Here is a 7,693-nt window from a genome sequence, read left to right as displayed (position 1 = left end):
CTGTCAGGAGATACTAATACACTGGGAGCATAAACCTGCAGAAGGAGTTTTAGGACTAATTTTGAAATAAGTGTGGTTATGGATTTAGATGCCAGTTATGCACTTAAGGAATGATTTAAAAGAAGTATGACCAAGCACATTGCAAAGGTTAGGCTTTGTTGGACTGGTGTTGGTTGCTGGAACTGACAGTTCCAGTCACTGGAAGAGGCTGGGGGCCCTGCACTTGGAGTGGCACAGCTCCAATGTTACAGGTCTCTGTTCTTGGTCCTGTCAGACCACCCCTGGGGACAAGACTTCTTGGGGTATCGAACAGGAGAGGAACTTGGTACTTTTCCCAAAACTGCTGCACTCTCCAGATCTTAAAATAGGGATTATTTATGGGCAGTCGTTGTATTTTGGGTACTTTTTGGTTGTGGTAGATTTAACCTCATTTTTTTTTTCCAAATTCAATGAAATAAAAGCAACAGTGTGCATGTCTCCTGCAAGGCTCTGCAGTCAGTTTCTGCTTTGTTGAAGATTCTGTATTGGAAAAATAAGTACGTGTTTGCTTTAGCTGAGTTCACATTTTGAACACTGTTTACCAGTACTTCATGGGTAATTTGCTGGAAATATTAAAGGAAAGGGAAAAGTCTTTCTTTTGAAGATTTTAATTGAACACTACTAATTTTAGCTTTTGTACCTAAACTGCATTAAGATAAATTCAGCTGTTCTCCCTTCAGATTTGATGCAGCTGAATTTGCTGTAGCTGTAATCTGAGGGTCAAGCACTGCTACTCAGTTGAAACAAAGTTTAACAAAATGGGGGAGTGGATTAATGAGTGCTGAGTGTGCAGTGGGGCTTTTAAGGTCCTGTCTGTAACAGGCAGATTATGAAAATCACATTCAGAAACCTTGTATTTATGTGAGGCTTTCCCCCCAGGGGACACGCTTTAGCTAATCTCTTAATGCAAATGCAACTGTGGTTGTAGTTGCTGGTTAATGTTTGTGTGGAAGCAGATTATGGATTGTATTGTGATTTTTGTATTTTCCTGTAAGCCCTGAACTGAGAGAAACATGCCTGGTTCTGTTAGCAGATACAGACTGAATTATAGTATTGATGTCCCCCCTTTCCCCTCCAACAGCAAATTATTGTAGTAAATATTGGAAAGTCTTTTGGCTCTCTATTGCATTTCATTTGGTGAAATCTGAGCTCCTTGTTTGTGCCTGCAGCCAGTCTCTTGCCAGAGCTGGCTCCCGTGACTCATCGGGTCTCTGCCGGCGCTGGGAAGAATCTGTGCTCTGTTCCCTTGCCGTGATGGAGTTGGGATGGAGCTGCTTGGGAGCGCAGCACTGGGTCTGCTGGACTGCACCGACCTGAGCATTCTCAGAAACTCACTCACCAGGAAGAAATCTGAACCTCAGTCTTTGGAATAGAGACTAGTTGTTATGTAAATTTTTCATTGTCCGTGAAATACTACATGTGCCCAGACTAAAAACCAAAATGTTTCAACTGTACTTGGACACATTTAGGATAAAAACTAACAGTGAATCAGTTGAGTTGACAATGAAATAGTACGCTAAGGAGCAGAAGGCTCCTTAGTCACTTAGTGCATCTAACAGGTCCTATCTAAGTAAGTGAATCTGTCCCTTGGGATGAAGTTTTGCATTTATGAAACTCACAGTTACTTGTACCTAGTATTTTTAAAAGCTCCATCTCAGGTTAATTTCTGCAAGCGTAGAAGGCTAACACATAACAGCAGCAGCAGCAAAGGCCAAGGTGATGCCAAGAGGTCTGATTGCACTCACAGCCTCCCCCCCTGCCCTGTTCAGGGTCATTCTCAGTTACACAGAAGGTAACTGGATTAAATGGTAAGAACTTCTTTAAAAGGAGCCTCCTTTACAAATCCTGTTAGACAAGATGATACCCCCAGACTAAATAATTGTTCAGGCAGAAACCAAGAGATGATTTTATTCAGATATTCTGAGGCATAATGCTAATGAGTTCAAGGGCTTAAATCTTTCAACAGTCAGATCTTCAAGAGCATTTGTTGACCTTTCTTAGGTAGTCTCTTTTGCTGATGAAAAGTACATGTGGTCAGCTCTATTACAGGTGTGAGTGTCTTACTGCTGATTCATTTTAGCATCTGGCTGCTAGACTTACTATTTAGATTTTTGTCTCCAAAAGCTGTTGCCTTTATGCAAATTTAATCATAGGCTGTGTTGTAATGAGAGTTAAGGCTTGCTGGCTATTTTATTTATAGAGCCTGGTGCTGCTGTTGAGCACTTCAAACCTCTGGGCTTGTATCAGATTTGCATAACATCAGCAGTCTCTGAGAAATGTGTCCAGCAGCAAAGGAAGGGGATGTGCTTTGTCTGTTGGAAATACCAGTCAGGTCCTTCTGGTACCTGTTTGCCCCACTCCAGGCTTGTGCTCTCTCCAGAATGACAACTCCAAAATTAGTTGGGATATCTGCTTCCATCTGTGTAAATATATAGGTAATTTCCTTCCTTCCCCACCTGGCTTGCTGCATACTTGCTTTAGCAGGGTATTGCCCTAGAAGATAAATGACTGAGGGCTGAGTCTGCCTCTCCTGGGACCAGGACAACTGAGTGCTCCTGTGGTGTTATGGCAGGTTGTGGGATGTGTAGGCTGTGCTGGGAATGAGGAAGACAACAGAGCTGAGTGCTTCACTGAGAAAACAAACACTGTCTGTAAGGAAGACCTGGCCTCTCAGTCTACTGACAGCATGTAAAATGCTGTAGTGCTTACTGCCAGATGCAGAAGGAAGGGCAACCAGCTTCAGGGGGAATGGGCATTGGAGGGTCTGCAGTCTGGAAGCTGAAGTTACTATTAAAAGAAAAAAAAGTCTGTAATAGCTCTGTGAAAGTATTACTTGTGTGCTTCTGACTTGAAAGTTACTTATAACTTGACTTTATGAATAGATGGGCTTTAAGTTTGGAAAGATCAACCTGGCTTTTAAATAAGAGTGTTGTGTAATGTTATAACAGTGCTGAAACAAGAGCATGAGGAGGAGCACATGAAAAAGTCTAGTTTGAATATTGCTCTCTTTGGTTTTTAGTGATGCATATAGTTTGTCTCACAGGAGATAATTGGAAGCAGAGGAAATTTACCTTCTGTTGAGGTACTTCCTAGTTCACATGTTACTTCCCTCGATGGAAATTAAATGTGGTAAATCCAAGAAAATCTCATCTTTCTGTGAATAAGCTAATCCTATCTGACTTGTTACAGGGAATATTTAATGCACATCAGTGAACACAGTGCAGTTCTGCTCATTCCTAAAACAAAGTCTTGATGTGCTGCATACTGGTGGGCTTCATGGTAACAGGTGCTGACAGCAGGTATTGAGCAGCACATGAATACACTGTTAACAAGGACCCTCCTTGACACCCTTTTCCAAGGGAGAGGAACAATTTAGAAAGAAAAAAGTTATTGCTGGTGCTGGTCAACATGTAGAGATTAATGCTGGCAAATTCAGTGTGTGATTCTTAGTGGCTGCAAATGCCTGAGGATCCTTTGATGTAGTTTTGGAGACAAGTACCTTCCTGCCATGCTGTCCCAAAACCACACATGGGGAAGGAACGTGCCTCATCTGAAGTGCCCTGTGCCTGCCTGCCCTGGAAGAGGGTGCCCAGCACTGTTGGGTGCTCTACAGCAGCTCTGCAAAAACGCAGTGAACCCTTGCTGCCCAGCTGTGCCCCTGCAGTCCCCAGCTGAGCGGGCTGGGTAACTCAGAGCTGGTTGGGGGTGCAGAGAGGATCACCCCAGCATGCAGGTGGGCTTGAAGTTTGCAGCTGGTAATACAGCAAGTGCAGAGAGCACAATCTGCTTAGAGCACAAGTGTCAGCATGTCTTGTGCCTGTCACTTGGCTCTGCTGGGTAGGTGTGGCTCAGCAATGAATACCTGGCACTGAAGCTGCTGGCTGAGAAGCTTTATCTGCAGTTTCTGTCTTGGATCTGGTGTTCTTTGTTGGTACCCATGTTAAGAGGCTGCTTTGGTTGTCAGAAGAGCGTCAGGCAGTTGTGCTGCTCGTGCAAGCGTCAGTGCTGGTGTACAGGTGACTAATGCTTGGTGCCAGCTTCTGCCCTGCCGTGTTTCTGGCTGCTGCTGTGTACCACAGCACACAGTGGCAACCTGAGTGGGGTTAAAGCTTGTTGGTCCACAGAATAAATACAACACAACTGCTGGCAGGACCAAGGGACCAGTGGTGCCACACGAGGTCCCTTCTGCTCCTCTGTCCTGTGTGCTGTCAGACAAGTGATGTGAGGCTAGGACTGACCCAATTCCTTGGCTGAAGAAAGATCTGTGAACTATTCTCTTGGTCTTGTTGTACCTGTGTAAACTGGGAGGAGAAGGAAAATGGTGTCTGTCTGCTACTTCCTGTGGAAAGTTATGGGACAGCTGGGGCTGGTAGGACCTCTGGAGATTGTCTTAACTAACCCCCTGCTCAAGCAGAGCCACCTGGAGCTGTTTGCCCAGGAATGTGTCCTGGCGTCTTTTTAATATCCCCAAGGATGGAGACTATACTATCTCTCTGGGCAATGTATTCCAGTGCTCAGTTGCCCTCACAGTGAAAAAATGTTTCCTGACATTCAGAGAGAACCTCCTGTGTTTCAGGGTGTGCCCACTGCCTCTGATCCTGTCACTGGGCATCACTGGAAAGAGCCTGGCTCCCTCATTGTACCCTCCCTTCAGGTATTTATATACATTGATAAGATTCTCCTTGAACCTACTCTTCTCCAGGCTGAACTTTTCCAGCTCACTCAGCCTTTCTTCATAGGAGAGATCCTCCAGTCCCTTTAAGATCCTTGTGGCCCTTTACTGGATTCTCTCTGACATGTTCATATCTCTTTTCTGCTAGAGAGACCACAGCTGGAGTGGATTCAGGTGTGGCCTCACTAGTGCCAAGTAGAGGGGAGGAATCACCTCTCTCTGTTTGCTGGCATTTTTCCCTCATGCATACTGTTTGCTGCCTTTGCTGCAAGGGCATATTTCACCTCATATAAATTGGATCATAAAATGCTGGGCGCATCTATAAACTTCTGCTAACTTGATTTTTTTATTTCAGGTTTGCTGGTCCCACCTGTGTAGTTGTGTTCCTTCTTCCCCCCCCGCCAAAAAAACCCAAACAACCAAGTTGTATTTTTACGTGTTTTGAAAGAGGAAGGAGGAGATTTTAAGAGTTGCTGGTATTTTCTTTATTTGTACCCAGATTTTTCACACAAGGATGTTTACCCTGTTGCCACCTCTTTGTTCTGCCATACATTCTCACCCATGTTTCTAGGTGGGAGAAGTCTACCCAACCTCTTAAATATTTCTCTGTTTTCTAGCAGAAGAGCTGACACTGCTTTGATTTGGCCTTCCCAACATAGTGTGAGAATTTGATTTGCTCCAGCCAGGAATTCCCATGCCAAAAATCTTAGCTGTGTTTAGGACGGTTCCATCCCAGCTGACGCGTGGCCGCTGCCGCACCTGTGGGCCTGCCTGTGACTAAAATAGCACATCTGTGGGTGTGGGTTCCATGGCAGCCTGGGGCGGCGGGCCAGGACTTCCCTCACCTCAGTGTGTTCGTCCTCAATGCCCAAAGCAGCTTCGTACAGGCAGAGGTGTGGTAGCTGCTGCACTTGCAGCCATGCAGAGGCTGGGGAGAGGATGTGGTTCAGAGCGTGAAGGCACCGAGAGAAGTGGGATGGGCACCGGCATCGGGCACCGGCCTTGGCATTAAACACTCGTGTGCCCTGGGGAAGGAGCATCTGCTGGTGCAGGCGTCACCCGGCTTGGAGCAGGGAGGCAAGGAGCAGGGACAGGGGGATGAGGAGCAGGTACAAGGAGGTGAGGAGCAGGAACAGGGAGGTGAGGAGCAGGAACAGGGAGGTGAGGAGCAGGGACAGGGGGATGAGGAGCAGGAACAGGGAGGCGAGGAGCAGGAACAGGGAGGTGAGGAGCAGGGACAGGGGGATGAGGAGCAGGAACAGGGAGGTGAGGAGCAGGGACAGGGAGGCGAGGAGCAGGTACAGGGAGGTGAGGAGCAGGAACAGGGAGGCGAGGAGCAGGGCCAGAGGGATGAGGAGCAGGGACAGGGAGGTGAGGAGCAGGGAGAGGGAGGTGAGGAGCAGGGAGTGGTGCTTCTCCGCCTCCGTGAGACAACACCCCACCCCGGCTATTACAGAAACAGCCCTGCATCCCTGCTGAGATAAGGGCTTCTTTGTTGCTTCACTTCATAAGAATGCCGAAACCTGCCTCTCTAATAAGTTTGGAAGAAAAAAGGGCAGATAAAGAAGAAGAGAAATATGAGTCACAGAGAAACAAGTGGTTAAGGGCAATTTGAGAGAAGCTCAGGGCAGGGTTTGGAGACTGCTGTGCTGTTTTCCTCTTGACTCACTTTCTCTGCTGTGTGCAGTTTTTTCTCCTCTTCGATCAGAGGTTTGGTAATCAAGCCTGACCCCACATTTCCCACAGAAACAGCACTCTCAGCTCTCTCAAGGAGGGAGGGAGGACAGTGCTGGGGGTCTGGGTGGAAATCTGTCTCACCCACAGCATGTTTGTGCACTGGGAGCACCCTCAACACTGATGTGGCTCCAGGAAGGTTGCACCAGTCTCCTCTTTGCCCCAGTCCTTCACTGTACATAGTGCATGACCGATACAATGGTGCTATCTGGATGTTAAGAGCTGTATTTTGTAGATATTGGGATGTGGGGAGCAGGCAGTGGGTACCTGCTAGTGACCAAGCAACCAAGGGTGTCTTTATGCATGGGAAAGTCAAAATAGAACTCCAGGCAAATTTTTCATGTAAGGACAGGAGGGGACCTGGACCAAGGTTAAATAATAAAGAAATGCTGCAGGTTGGATTTTCCTTTTACAATTTGTGTAACTGCTTGTGCTGGGAGTTGCAAAGGCCGTGGTGGGAAGGAGAGGGTTTCCCATGCTGTGCAGCTGGTGGCTGCCAGGGCTGTTGTAGCAGGTGGATGTGAGGGTGCAGCTTATGCTCTGCAAAGCTCTAACTGGGCTAAATCCCTCCTGCGTCAGAGCCTGCCTGGCTGCAGGCAGCATCTGCCCGGCTCCGCCGCCTGCGCGGCAGTGGCCGTGTCACCGGGGCGGGCATGGCCACTGCCAGGGATGTCACTGGCGTTCAGTGGAGCCTAGTTCACAGTGCAGTATGTGATGCAGCCTTCCAGGAAGATATTCAGGGTCTCCAGAGAGCTTCCCCAAATCTGTGAGTCCCCTGCTCTGCTCAGATTCATTCCTCTGTCAAAGACGCCATTGATCTCCCTTTCCCCTCGCTGCAGTTCCCTGTGCCTTTGCTCGGCACTGTCAATAACTTGAGCTGTGCTTGGTCGATTTCCAGCGCAGCTCGATTTAAGAGCAAGATGGGGTAACATGTGCAGCAGGAGCTGCTCTGGCCAGCCCCTGTGAAGGGGGGAGCTCCCTGGCCATGGCACCACAGCCACTTTCTGTCCTTTCCTGTGCCAAGGCGGGGGCTGTGCAGAGCTGCTTCGATGCGCTCCACTGAGGAGAAGGTATGAACCTCCTCATAACTGTGACTGAGGGCAATTCTTCCAGCCCAGGGAACAACCACAGATAAGGGAACACTTGAATCTGATACCAAGATGGACACTTCTTCCCAAGGGGTTCACAGTGGAGCACCTGTGAAAGAAAATTGGCTGCTCTTTTCTCTCTCACTAGCATGCTGTGGTG

This window comes from Agelaius phoeniceus, chromosome 1 (assembly GCF_051311805.1).
Source record: "Agelaius phoeniceus isolate bAgePho1 chromosome 1, bAgePho1.hap1, whole genome shotgun sequence".
Lineage (NCBI taxonomy): Eukaryota > Metazoa > Chordata > Aves > Passeriformes > Icteridae > Agelaius > Agelaius phoeniceus.
This window is presented reverse-complemented; position numbering follows the sequence as displayed.